This window comes from Macaca mulatta, chromosome 10 (assembly GCF_049350105.2).
Source record: "Macaca mulatta isolate MMU2019108-1 chromosome 10, T2T-MMU8v2.0, whole genome shotgun sequence".
Classification (NCBI taxonomy): domain Eukaryota; kingdom Metazoa; phylum Chordata; class Mammalia; order Primates; family Cercopithecidae; genus Macaca; species Macaca mulatta.
Window position 1 is genome coordinate 110766829 of NC_133415.1, and position 14107 is coordinate 110780935.

At 48.3% G+C, this 14107-nt stretch overlaps 1 long non-coding RNA gene across 2 annotated transcripts; it reads right to left on the reverse strand.

Annotated features, from left to right (window-relative positions):
* Positions 1-3898: 3898 nt before the first annotated feature.
* LOC107000353 (uncharacterized) lies at positions 3899-13663 on the reverse strand. 2 transcript variants are annotated; one of them, XR_013398848.1, is made up of 4 exons: positions 13529-13663; positions 10585-13097; positions 6015-6124; positions 3902-4023 (listed from the first exon to the last, which is right to left on the reverse strand). It is a non-coding gene; the product is annotated as an uncharacterized LOC107000353 (long non-coding RNA). The 2 variants fall into 2 exon arrangements; XR_001447429.3 differs by having other exon boundaries at positions 3899-6124.
* Between the last annotated feature and the right edge of the window lie 444 nt (positions 13664-14107).

Sequence of the window (14107 nt, forward strand, 5' to 3'; positions counted from 1 at the left end):
TGGGTAGGATTTCTGAGGTGAGGAGGAGGAGAGAGAAAAATTCCAGGATGTGGGAAGAGCACATGGGCCGCGGTGTGGTGGGGACCCATGCTGCTGGCAATGTCCACCCCAAGTCGGGGCACAGGGGCTCTGTGGGCTGAGTCATTATGGAGAAGTGTCCATGATCAAATGCTTAGCTCTACCTCCGCCCGACCCCTTCCCTTTCTGTCGTTTTATGTCCTCCTCTCTTTTTTTCACCATTCCATTTTAGGGCTTCCCCAAACATGTGCTTCCCAGGACCCTGGCTCTTGGAGACGCCACCTTACTTCAAGGGTCTCTCGCTGTACAAAGCCTCTGCTGGCCCCTTGGGCAGCCAGACACTGCCCCCAGCTCCCCCACCCCAGCAGCGACGTCCAGTCCACGCAGGTCATGGGCATCCATCCTGCCAGGCCACTCCCCCGTGGAGACGCCCAGCTCTGGGAACGCTGTCCCCACACTCCTTTTGGGTTTTTCCGCTGCACTATTCCTCGCGCCTTCAGCTGAAATAATACAGGTGCCTGCCTCTTCTTTCCTGCCCTCCCAGAGAAGCCAAACATCCGCAGGAGAGGGGACATGGAGACAGCCAGAGCCCTTGTCTGGGTCCTGCCCTGCCTCCTCTGCCTGGGAAGCCTTTGAATCTGTTTACCCTCCTCAGCCGGCCAGGGTCAGGCCATGGGGTGCTGGCTCCTGCCAGGCCCACTGGCCTCGCCAAAGCCACAGCTTGTCCTGCCCAAGGCCAGGGACCTGTCCTCTGCCAGCTTAAACCCTTCAAGGCTATTCTGCAGCGCATCCAACCAGCTTCTGCCTTCCCATCCACTCTGTCAGCCTCCCACCCACGATGGCAGAGGGAACGTGGTGGCCAGGGCAGAAAACAAACCCTGACTCAGAGCAGGGTCTCCCTCACCCTCCCTCCCCACACTTATTTGGCTGTAAATTTGTCCATTTGTCCTCCAGCATAGATTCTGGATATGAGCCCTTCTTGTAGGAGAACCCATCCTGATTCTTGCAGATGTCTCTTCCTAGGTGCCCATGTGAGTCCCTCACCCCCGAGTCTGCCATCTCTACAGCCAGAGGGGCCCCATGGAGATGGAAGTTAAGTCCCAGGTGTCACCTCTCAGCTCATGATGCTCCCGTGCATCCGCATCTTATGCAGTATAAAAGCTGAAGTTCTGGTTATGGCCTCGGTCTCATGACACCTGCCCCCTGCCTCTTCCCGTACTCTGCCTGCACTCTCCCAGAGAGTTCTGTCCCAGCCCACCAGCCTCCTTGCCAGTCCTCAGGTGCTGGGTCCACTCTCCCCTCCTGACCTGCACACTTGCTCTTCCTCCACATGAAACAGGCTCCTGCTAGACCAGCACATTACTCCCTTGTTTTCTTTAGATCTGTACAAACATTTTGCCTTCTCTTTGAGACTTTTTCTAACCACGTTATATTTACATTAGACACACTCTGTTATCACCATCACCAAGACCATCACCACCAACCATCACCACTATAATCATGACAACTACCATTATCATCACCATCACCACTATCATTACTATCATCACCACCATCACCACCATCATCACCACCACCATCATCATCACCACCATCACTACCACCATCATCACCATCACTACCACCACTACCACCATCACTACTATAATCACCATCATCACATCATCATATCACCACCACCAGCACCACTACCACCATCATCACCATAATTACTATCACCACCAACACCACCACCACCACTATCACCACTACCACCATCACTACCACCATCATCACCATCACTACCACCACTACCACCATCACTACCACCATCATCACCATCACTACCACCACTACCACCATCACTACTATCATTAGTGGAAAATGTCTTCATGTTTCCTGACAATGCGTTACGGGAAGACTTGGGATTACTGAGCAGGAAGTGGGTGCAGTACTGTGCCGAGCGTGGAGCGTGTGCTCGTTCTCTCCTGCCATCCTCATCACCACACTAGGAGTGGGCACAGCAACACCCCACTTTACAGGTGAAGAAAGAAACTGAGGCCAAGAAATTTAAATGACACTTGAGATTGCAGAGTTGGTGATGGGCAGCACGGAGCCTGGAACTCAAGCCGCTCCCCTCTAGAATCCACAGCACGGTGACCACCCCAGGCTGCCCCTGGGTCAGGGAGCGCAGCTCCTGGGTTGGCCTAGGACAGGCTCCAGTGACCCCTAGTTCGAGGAACGTACCTCAGAGAAGACTTAGGTCGAAGTTCATTCCCTCTCCCGGGCCCTTCCACGACTGCAAGGAGAAAGTCTCCACAGAGTGCGAGCATATTTTAACCCTTTTCTGACATTTGAATGGCAACAAACAGGAAAAAGGGAACCTCATATTCAGAACCTTCACAGGCAACCGTCTCCAGCCAGCCACACGCATAACTCGGCTGTGTCTTCATTTCACTTATTTTTAGGGGTATTGTCTATTTGTGGCATGTGATACTGGTTGCCCAAATACTGTAATTATTTAAAATTTTCATGTTAAATACATTTATTGTACTTAAGAAAGCACAGTGATTTAATTTAAAGAAATTTATGAAACAAGTGATAGTGGTACAAAAATGATTGGGATTGATGCAACTCTATCCTAGCCCAAATTCAGTAATAATAAACTATCGGCTGCCAAGGAAGAGGGAAACCTTGCCAGCCTTCAAGGACTTTATGTTCTGGTTCAAGGGTTCTCACCTGGGCATTATTGACACTGGGGCAAGTTCATTCTCTTTAAAGGGTGGGCAGGGGCTGTCCTGGGCATCGTAGGATGTTAAGCAGCATCCGTGGCCTCTACCCACTAGATGCCAGGAGCACCCCGCACCCTTTCCTGACAGCCAGACCTATCTCCAGTCATTGCCCAATGTCCCTGGTTGAGAACTGCTGACCTAGTTGCAGGTGGCACCCTGAGGAGGCCTCAGACACCCCCTCTGGCTGTCGACCTGCAGAGGAACGCAGCAGAAAAGCTGCAAAGGGAGGAGGGCAAGCCTCAGTCCCATCCACCCACTTCCCCGGCCTCAGAGCTGGCCCGGGTTCCTCCAGGACCTGCAAAGTCCTTGCAGTAGGCAGCAGAAATGCAGGCGCTGTTATCTCTTTCGGATCCTGCTATCTTCATGGGATTTCTGTAGCTGAGTTCCCAGAGAGACTGCAGCTGCACAGTCAAAAATATCCATGCCGCTGTGGGTCTCGGAGCTGTTTGTATGAGCTGAGCTGCACCACACAAGTGGGGTGGGGGGTTGGGGGAGTTGAAGTTGGGGAGAAATTAGGAAAGAAAAACAACAAAACAAAAACCTTCACAAAGCAGATCCAAATGGGAAGAGAAATAGAAATATAATATGAAATACGGGAAGAGCAAAGATGAGAGGATAGTTGTTTCATCATTGGGGAATCTTTTAATAAGATGCCAAAAAAAATTCAGCAGAACAAAGGAGTATGGGAAAGGATGAGAGAGTGTTGACTGAGGACACTTTCCTGCTCCAACACGAGCCTGAAAGCAAGGGCTTCTCAGCTTTGGCTGCCTGCCGGAGTCACCTGGTTTGGAGGCGGGCGTGCTTTCAAATGGTACACGCCCAGGCCTTCCCTAGTGCCACTGAAGGTGTCGGTGGCCTGCTTTGTTGGAGAGGCCTCGTGTGATTCTGACATGTCGCCAGAAATGAGCATTGTCTTTTTTAATTTTTTTATTTTACTTTAAGTTCTGAGATACATGTGCAGGACACGCAGGTTTGTTATACGGGTATACATGTGCCATGGTGGTTTGCTGCACCTATCAACCTGTCATCTAGGTTTTAAGCCCCGCATGCATTTGGCATTTGTCCTAATGCTGTCCCTCCCCTTGCCCCCACTCCCCGACAGGCCCCAGTGTGTGATGTTCCCCTCCCTGTGTTCTCATTGTTCACCTCCTTCTTACGAGCGAGAACATGCGGTTGGTTTTCTGTTCCTGTGTTAGTTTGTTAAGAATGATGACTTCCAGCTTCATCCATGTCCCTAAAAAGAAATGAGCATTTTTTTTCTTTTTTCTTTTTTTTTCTGAGATGGAATTTCGCTCTTGTCCTGCCAGGAGTATAGTGGCTCTATCTCAGCTCACAGCAACTTCCACCTGCTGGGTTCAAGCGATTCTCCTGCCTCAGCCTCCCAAGCGACTGGGAATACACGAGTATGCCACCATGCCCAGCTATTTTTTTATTTTTAGTAGAGACAGGATTTCACCATATTGGGAGGCTGGTCTCGAACTCCTGACCTCGTGATCTGCCCGCCTCGGCCTCCCGAAGTACTGGGATTACAGGGGTGAGCCATGGCACCTGGCCCCAGAAATGAGCATTTTCTAAAACTTGAAAACCTACCAGGTGAGTCTCTGGTGCTGTTTCTATTTTATTTCTAAAACGTCTTGCTTGGCAACGTGGCATCATTTTTTCTTTCCTGTGATTTCCCTCCTTCTGCTTTTTTTCTTTTTTTCATTTTTAATGTTTCTGACTGATTATTGCCATTTCAGGGACTATGCCAAAGCTCTCTGAAGTAGCAAAATCCTCCTTATCTCTAAATCATCCCTAAGCTCCCAGCAATGGCAGGCAGCCCTGGGCAGGCCCTGCACCCAGCAACCTCTGCCCACAAGCACACATCTCCCCCAGCATGGTTAAACCGTGTCCACCTGGCTCCACAAGCTTTCTAAAGGAGAAAAGAGGTAAGCCCTCCAACCCCTCAAATATACACCATGATGAAGATGTTGAGCCCAACAAATTACAAACGTTTGAGATCAGCATGTGAGAAAGTGGGCTTGGCAGAACCTGTTTGGCCAGATGTTCACAGATGTTGCAGGAAAGGGGGCCAAATGTGGAAAGGCTGGACAGGGTTGACCCACAGGACTCCCCTGACTCTAAGCTGCAAATGTGCATCCCAAGCCTATTCCAGGGCCCCAAATCCTGCACTTCCCGAGTCTGTTTGACTCTTGGAGCAAGCACCTCTCAAGGACCAGTTAGCTTTGCAAATGCAGAAGCGGGATGCCTGGGCATAACCCAGGAACAAGCCCAGCTTCACTGAGACACAGACTCCTTTTTTCCAGGCTGGTTGTGCTCATGCAAATACAGCAAAGTCACCGCAATGCAGGCCCCGGCCAGGACCCTGGTCTGTCTGGTCCCCACTGTGGTCTCAGTGTCCAGCGCGGTATCCAGTGTGTCTGGTCCCCACTGTGGTCTCAGTGTCCAGCGTGGAACCTGGCATGCAGATGTTGGGGACAGGCTACATTTTAGTAACGACTTTTTAAAAACAAATAAATGAGTGAATGGGGCCGGGCATGGTGGCTCACGCCTGGAATTCCGGCATTTTGAGAGGCTGAGACAGGTGGATCACCTGAGGTCAGGAGTTTGAGACCAGTCTGGCCAACATAGCGAAACCCTGTCTCTACTAAAAATACAAACATTAGCCGGGTACACTGGCATGCACCTGTAATCTCAGCTACTCGGTAGGCTGAAGCAGGAGAATCACTTGAGTCCGGGAGGCGGAGGTTGCAGTGAGCCCAGATCGCGCCACTGCACTGCAGCCTGGGCGACAGAGCGAGATTCTGTCTCACAACATAAATAAATAAATAAATAAATAAATAAATAAATAAATAAATAAATGGATGAGAACACTGTGAATGACTTCATTGTCTACACAACAGTCACATGTCAGATCTTTAAGGAGGTGTTTTGTCAGAATCGCCTCTGTTTTGATGCACGTGAGATTGACATCTGGGGCAGCCAACGGGGCAGTCAGGGAGACAGAACTCTCCGGCACCACTTTTGAGCTTGAGGGTCTGCTCCCATCTCTGACAATGGGATTCACAGCAGGGTGCAAGCAGGGCTGAGAATAGGATGAGGCAGGCGAGGCACAAGGATGCAAAACACTCAGCAATGTCACCTCCAGGCTCACGCAAGCGCGGGGCCGGTCTCTACAAGTGAGGCCTCCTTGATTCTGAGCCATGAGCATGGCACTTGGCTCACCATCGTCCTGGCCCTGCAGGTCTCAGGCAGCAGGAAAATACCAGGAAAACAGAGCTTGTCTTCCTGGAGTGTAGATTTTGTCCAAAGACTTGGCACGGGAACTAATTTTTCTGTTAAAAAGATACAGAAAAGATCAGAGAAGAATGCAAAACCGAAGAGTTTTTAAGATAAAACATGCCCCGGGTCCTAGGAATATAAGCCCTTGTTTTCACCTTTAGTGGGATCTGGGTAGAAATTTGAAAGAAGTTCCAATTAAACTGTTGATAAAAAGATTAGAAGACAGAATATGTGCTTATTGAATCTGCAGGAGACATGCACTGTCATCATCTTAAGATTCCTAAACATCAGAGCAGAGAAGAACAATGCACTGAAGTGGCCTTTGTCCTGGATAAAATTCCATGCTGCAGTTAAAAGCAAAGCTAGCTGCACAGGCATTGGTCTACGGAATATGACTGAGCAGCCTCCGAGTGCTGGGCTCTGTGCTGGGGCAGACGTGCAGCTGTGAGATCAAGTGGCAAATCACAGGCGAGTGCCTGGAGGAAGAGAGCTGTTACAGTCCTGTTCGGATAGTTTCCATTTCACTCCTCCTTCAAGACCCAGTGGTGACTAAAAGCCTGTAAGAAGAAGATTTTTGAATTGCAGATAAACCACGATAAGCTCCATGTATTAGACCAGGCAAGATATGCCTTAAGGACAACTCAACAGTGCTTAGATTCTCAAATTCTGAATTCCACTGAGTTTAATTATCTGAACATGACAACACCGTGAGGGTTCATTGATAAAACCTTGAGTTCTAGCAATGCTGCCTGTTCATTCATTCATTCTTCATCCATCCTTCCATGTGTCTGGCACTGTCGGGGCACTGAGATTCTCCAGTCCCCAACTACTCCTCAAAGCATCCAGTGGTGGAGACAGACACGAACCAGTGAGTCTCACACGGAGCCAGCGGTACTGAGGGACAAGAGCTCGGGTGCAGGGTCAGGGTGACAGTGAGATCTGCACCATGAGTGGATGGTGCCTGCTGGGGCAGGTCACTGAACGAGTGCTCAGCAGTAGAACAGGACCCTGTGTGAGAGAGAATCTGGGAGAAGCTTGGAAAGCAAGGTCACAGGTCCAGGACAAGAGTGGAGAGAGGCACTCACCTTGCACCCCAAAATTTAAGGGCACACAAAAAAACTCAGTGATCAAGATAAAGAATATTTTAATGATTTTAATGCAACACTTAGAAAACAATCAAAATTAATGTGAAACATTCATGATAAATAAAATATCAAATTTTAAAATCAGGACAGGGTCTCACAACACCAAGGTCACGGTAAGGTGAGTGAGGCAGGTCATGCAGGTGCAGGTCGAAGCCCATCATGACCTAAAACTTTTATATCACATTTTTTGCATTAATTTTTATTTGTTAAGCATTGCATTATTGATCTTGATTCTGAGTAATTTCCACCCCTTTTTCCATTTGTGCACTTGTGGTCAATGCTCTCTCTCCCTACCCTGGTCCCACCCTCCAAGGACGAGGGATTGGGGAAGGAGGCAGGGGCCGGACTACATCAGAGGTTCAAGGGTCATGCTCCAGACACTGGGCTTTATCCAGCAGCATTGAGGAGCCACTCAATGACACATCCAATGTGTTTGTGTGACAAGATCGCTTGGGAGGAGAATTTGTAGTGAGGGGAGGGAGGATCAGAAAGAAGAGGGTGAAAGCAGTTAAGAGAGTCATGAGTATCTAGGCAAGAGGTGCAAACAATTTGGAGAAGACTGGTAGGAAAACAGTGAATGAATTAGAGACCATTAGGCAGTGAAATCAACAAGATAAAGGCCAGGACACATGGATTCAAGAGTATCACTTCTAATTTTCTGATGGTATAATTCACTGTGGCCATGTGAGCTTGGAGTGGGGTAGAGAGGGGGTCTGGGTTTTGGCCTATTGAAGCCCCGTTCATTTGCAGCATTCTAGTAAAATGATGAGCAGGAGGTGGGCAGGCAGGTCTGCAGTCAGAAAGATTTGGTTGTGTTTGGGTTGAAGGAATTGGTTTGGGAGGTATCAGTGCAGAGGTGGTAATTAGGGGAGTCACATCAAACAGGGGACCCCATGCTGTGGCTTGTGAAACATTTGGGATATACTCAAAAATGACCTGCTGTCCATCTGCAAGTCAAGCCTAACTGGGTGTCCTGTGTTTTTCTTTGCTACACCTGGCAGTAGCCTCAGTGGTGACTGGGGCCACAGGCTCTGGTGAGCTCACCTGGAAAGCAGGTAGAGAAGAGAAGGAACCTGGGAAGAAGCTGCTGGAGAGTCTGGCAGCTGAAGTCCCCGGACTGCAGGGGAAACCAGGAGTCTGGTTTTGCAGAAGCCAGAAGGAAAGGTCGTTTGGTTACTGTGTCAAGCTGCCAAAAACCAGGTAAAATGAGAACAGAAGGCAGAGTGCTCTGGACTTGGGCATATGGAGGTCATGGGGCCTCTCACCGGGTGCTTTTTTGCAGAGGGCAGGAAGCCAGATGGGAGGGGCAGTGACGGGCACAAGGAGAGGTAAGCAGGAGCAAGTTGGCCATGCAAAGGTGAGAGAGTCAGGGCAGTGGCTGAGGGAGGTAGGGGCGCGGGTAGAGATGGGAGCATGTCCAGGTGTTCGTGTTCATGTCTCTGAATCAGTCCCCTTCTCCATGCACAGCCCAGGAGCCCCCAGCATCTCTCCCTGGACAGTGCTCTTGGTCTCCCAGGGCTTCTGGTACAACCCCTCCCAACTTGTCACCATCTCTTCTCTCCTGTTCCCCACCTGGTGTGATTTTGTACATCCCCAGTGTCCTGTTCTCCCTGGACAGACCTACCGCTCTCCAGCACGGCCCGGGGGACCCTCCTCCTCTGCCCTCACCGACCCCTCCCACACTCCACCACCCAGACACCCTGCTCTGTTTCACTTCCAAGCCACTCTTCTTCGGATTTTCAAAGAAGTTGAAACCTTTTCCTTGGCCCCTAAAAGTCTCTTGCAGGCACTGTGTTTGGAGAAACAGGTCCTTCCCGGGGTTCCTGCTGAGCCATCCTGCATTAGTGCTCTCTCTGCCCTGCCTTTGAGGGGCTAGTCTCCCGCCCAACCTGGCCAGCCACCGCCCTGGATCACCTCCTCTGGCTCAGTCCAGCGGGCCAAGCTGATCAGCCTGGGAAGGAGGCAAGCTCGCCCCATGCTGGACAGATTGCAGTGGCTAAACGAACGTGAACACGGCCATCTGCCTGGAGAGGGTAATGCTATCATCACCGGAAAATCCCAAGTAAGCTGGTGAGGCCACAGTAGATGCAGAGGAGAAGCCCACAGCCACTCGCCGGGCATGAAGCTATGGATTCGATGCTAAGTCTGTCACCAGCAGCCGTTCCTCATCCATCATGGGGGTGCTCACTTCAGGGTGAGTTTAATCTTAGCATCTATTTTGCTCTCATTGTCCACTGAAATTATTCCAGCCCAACCAGACTTGTGAAAGGAATGATAACTCTATCAGATTTTTTAGTTCACGTTTAGGTTTTTCTTCAAATAGTATTTTGATGGGGGAAGTCACAGAGAATTAAATAACAGTTTTACAAAAAAAAAAAAAAAGAAGTGTTTTTTCATTATAGAAAGAGATCTGCCTGTGACTTACAATTAGAACTAGAAACAAAACATGGGAAACAAATGTATTTTTTGACATATATGTATTTCATTATCAATATATATGCACATATATATTAATATATCTTATATACAGAGATACACACATGTATGTTTACATATATCAATATATGATATCAATATATGCATATAGTGTGTGCACATGTACAAAATATACCTATTTTTATATACATTATACAACTTTACAAACAAGGTTGGTTGTACCAAAACCAAAGGAAGTAAGGCTGGCCAGGCATGGTGGCTCATGCCTGTAATCCCAGCACTTTGGGAGGCCGAGGTGGACGGATCACTTGAGGCCAGGAGTTGGAGACCAGCCTGGCCAACATGGAGAAAGATGTCTCTACTAAAAATACAAAAATTTGTCAGGTGTGGTGGTGGGTGCCTTTAATCCCAGCTACTAGAGAGGCTGAGGCAGGAGAATCCCTTGACCCCAGAAGGCGAAGTTTGCAGTGAGCCATGATTGCACTACTGCACTCCAGCCTGACAGAGTGAGACTCTGTCTCAATTGAAAAAAAACAAACAACAAAGGAAGGAAGGTGGACCACAGTACCCCACTATCAGTGTGGTAATCACCATGGCAATGGTCCTGGGATTCCTCATGTCCGGATGCTGCTTTGCTGAGCACAGGTGGCTTGTACCACACTGCTGCATTTTAATCATCACCCACTGGTGAGGACACTGAAGGTCAGTGCCCTTGTGACTTACTTGAGATTACCTGGCTGGGCTTGAACCCAGGTCTCCTCACTCCAAATGCCACAGTCTTTTCGATAGCTCCGTTGCCTCCTGGTGGCACACACTTACCATTTTACAAACCCCAAACTTGTCCCCAAGAGGCAACTGCTTTAATTGTTTGATATCTTTTATCCCCCTTGCCCGGAATCTAACCGTTTTAAAAGGGAATACCTCAAACTTACAGCATTGGGGAGATATCTTCCAGGTGCTGGCTCGGCTGTCTGCTGATTGATAAATGCCAAGACTGCTCCTGAGTTGAGGCAGGAGATGGGTGCAGTCCTGGGAAGAAAAAGCACGCCTGGAGCGTCAGCTGACTGACGAGCGAAAGCCACGCTAGTGTCGAATGGGGTCACAAAAGCCACCTGAGCACTGCAGCATGTGCCTGTAGTCCCAACTACTCAAGAGGCCATGGCGGGGGATCGCTTGAGCCCAGGAGTTTGGAACTGTAGCATGCTATGACTGCACCTGTGAATGGCCACTGCACTCCAGCCTGGGCAACAAAGCGAGGTCCCATCACTAAAAAGGAAAAAAGTTATCCAGGGCCAGGAGACTCAGCCAGTCGACCCTCATTTTTCAGCCCTAACTCTGTCATTTAGTGTAACCCTTGAAAAGACATGCTAGGACTATGACCTGTTCTTATAATATTTTCAATCCTTTATGTGGCCGCAGATGTTTCTTGGCCCACACAATGGACCCGTCACACCCTGTGAAACCTGAACTACTCCTCTGGCAAAGTGCACTCCAGAACCAGCAGCTGGGACCATCCAGGTCACAGCAGCCTCAAATCATCTGGCCTAAAAACCCAGATTGGTGTTTCTTGAACAGCTCCTCCAATGCCAGTGCAGTCTTAGAACTCAGATTGCTGCAAAGCAGGAAGGGAATCTCCCTTCCCCAGGGGCCAGTGACCAGCTGACCTAACTGCCAAGGCTGCTGGACTGCTCAGTGGCTCAGCAGAGCTTATGTCCTCACTCACAAGGGACAAGCCTTAAAATCCAGTTCTGATATTCACTTTGAGGCTTTAACATATTGTTAGGGAAAAACCTGTTTAGAAATACATTTCTTTCTTTATTTATTATTTTATTTATTTATTTATTTATTTATTTATTTATTTATTTATTCTACTTTAAGTTCTAGGGTACATGTGCACAACGTGCAGGTTTGTTACATAGGTATACATGTGCCATGTTGGTTTGCTGCACCCATTAACTTGTCATTTACATTAGCTATTTCTCCTAATGCTATCCCTCCCCCCTCCCCCCGCCCCCGCACGACAGGCCCCAGTGTGTGATGTTCCCTGCCCTGTAGAAATACATTTTGAGTTAATCAAATGCAATCGAGAAAATGAGATGTCATCCAAAAAGTTAATGTAACAAAGATTTTTGAAAATAGTAATTCTCATTGCTGGGGATGGTGTGGTGAAATAGGTTTTCTTATACACTGCTGGAAGCTCCTTCAGGAAAAACTATTTGTTGATGGGTGTGTGTGTGTGTGTGTGTGTGTGTGTGTGAAGAAATGTGTTAAAAACACTCATCCACTTTAATCAGTAATTCCACTTTTGGGAATCTGGCCCAAGACAATAATCAGGAAATGAAAACAGGTTCATATAAACAGGCATTAATCATGGCATTATTTGACTTTTTAAAAAATTAAATGTCCAACACTACCAAAGTGATTAAATAAATTATGGAATGTCCTTATGATGGACTATTTATACAGTTATTAAAACTGATGTTTGCATACTTTTAATGCAAGCATACTTTGATGTATGCAGAGTATTTTTTTAATAAAACGGAAACGGCGTGTTTGTGCCTGACATTGAGTGCAGACTGCATACACACAGCGCAGTGGCACTCAGCACAGGCTGTCATAGACAAGGACCTGGAAGAAAATATTTTGAGATTAATAATGGTCAGAATATGTGAAACTTCTGCTTTCTTCTTTATAGTTTTTTTTGTTTGTTTGTTTTCTTCTACAATTTTAGAATTATCTTGATTTCCTTTCACTACAAGAAAAGAAATACTTCAATACATTAGTAAATATTTTGGAGTAGAGGAGACTTTTAAGAGGGTGGTTATGAGTAGTTGTATATTCACAATAGCAATATTCCCCCCTGGAGAGTGAGCTAGTAAACACGTGCTCTGTTATAAGTAGCTGTAGGGCTTTGACATTGTCTTTACATTCAAAATGAGTTCACGTTACGCTGATGGGGCGTCCCGAGGGAAGCCGGACCTTGCTGCAGAGCTTGGCTTACGAGGAGCAGAGAGCTGGGTGCTTCCCCAGCTGATTACCTGCTTCTGTCCTGTGAGTTCCAAGCCGCAAAACTCTGGGCAAGTCACTTATCAGCTGTGATCCATCTGTCCCCTTCGATAGAGCAGCATTAGTGACTCCTGGCTTCCTCACAGGGCCACCAGGAGGGTCAGCAGACGCCCTTGGTGGGAGACTGCAGGGCTGTTGGGATGAGGACTCCCCAGCTATTGCAGGGTCCATACAACAGTTTGGGGGACAGCAGCCTCCAGGTCAAGTTCTGGTCTGCTGTGACCCTGGGACTCCGAGATCCCTGTGGAAAGACTGAACTACTCACATCATGCTGACCACTGGAATTTGCAAAGCCTGTTGACATTTGAGAGCTCACCTCTAAGCCACCCGGCTGTTCTGTGAGGTGGACGAGGTGGACAACGTGGGGGAAGTGGTGCTCCTGCAACAGACAGTGAAACTGATGCTCAGAGATTGGATCTCAGGAACCCAAGTCCCCAAGGTGGCCCAGTGGGTCTTAGAGCCTGACTGGGCCCAGCCCCCAGACTCCAAGGCCAGGCCTCTTTTTACTATCCTCTGTGAGATGGAGATGGGTTTACTATGTCCATTTTACAAATAGGGAACCTGAGACTCCCAGAAGGCCAGGTGACGAGCCCAACTCATATATGGTCAGATCTGTCAGGTAACATATGGTTCCTAAAAATCTCCATACCATGCAGGGCTTATGGCAAAAATGGGGTCAGGAGCACAACACTCAAAACATTACCGGTAACATTAAAAACAAAGATAGAAGCCGAATAAAATGATAGCACCATTTTACACACATTAAATGTGTGGGAAATGCATGAACACTAAAGTAAACATGGCACTTACCTTGGGAAAGATCTGAATTCCCCTGTGCACCTGGGCCCAAGAAGAGTGACAGTTTCTAAGTGATTGTGTGGTGGAGGAAGGGAGGTTACCCGAAATGGAGCAGACGGTTGTAACACCAGGTGCGGATAGGTGTGGCTCCTAACCCACAGCTGAGGTGGCATTGGAGGGCCACGTGTGTGTGCACATGCTTGTGTGTGTGTGTCCTGCAGGGCTTGACCAAGCAGGATGTAGTTTTCTGCAACGGCCTAGCATTTCCTGAGGACAAAATCACATATAGGTAAAAACCAAATTCACATCACACTCAAATTATCCACTAACACGTCAATCACACTAGAACAAATTTGGGTTTTCAAGACAAGCCTCGGAGCAGAACTGGCTGTACCTAGCGAAGGGTGGGGCCGCAAGTGAGACACGGGCTTTTCTTTTTTCTGAACCCAAAGTGTTCTTTACATAGGATGTTTCTGCAGGCATTTCCTCCTTTCTCTTCCTCTTAGCCTGGCTCCAGGCTGGCAGGAGATAGCATCGGCTACCTGCAGCAAGTGGGGTTAATGGGGTGGCAAGGGCAATGGGGCAGGAAAA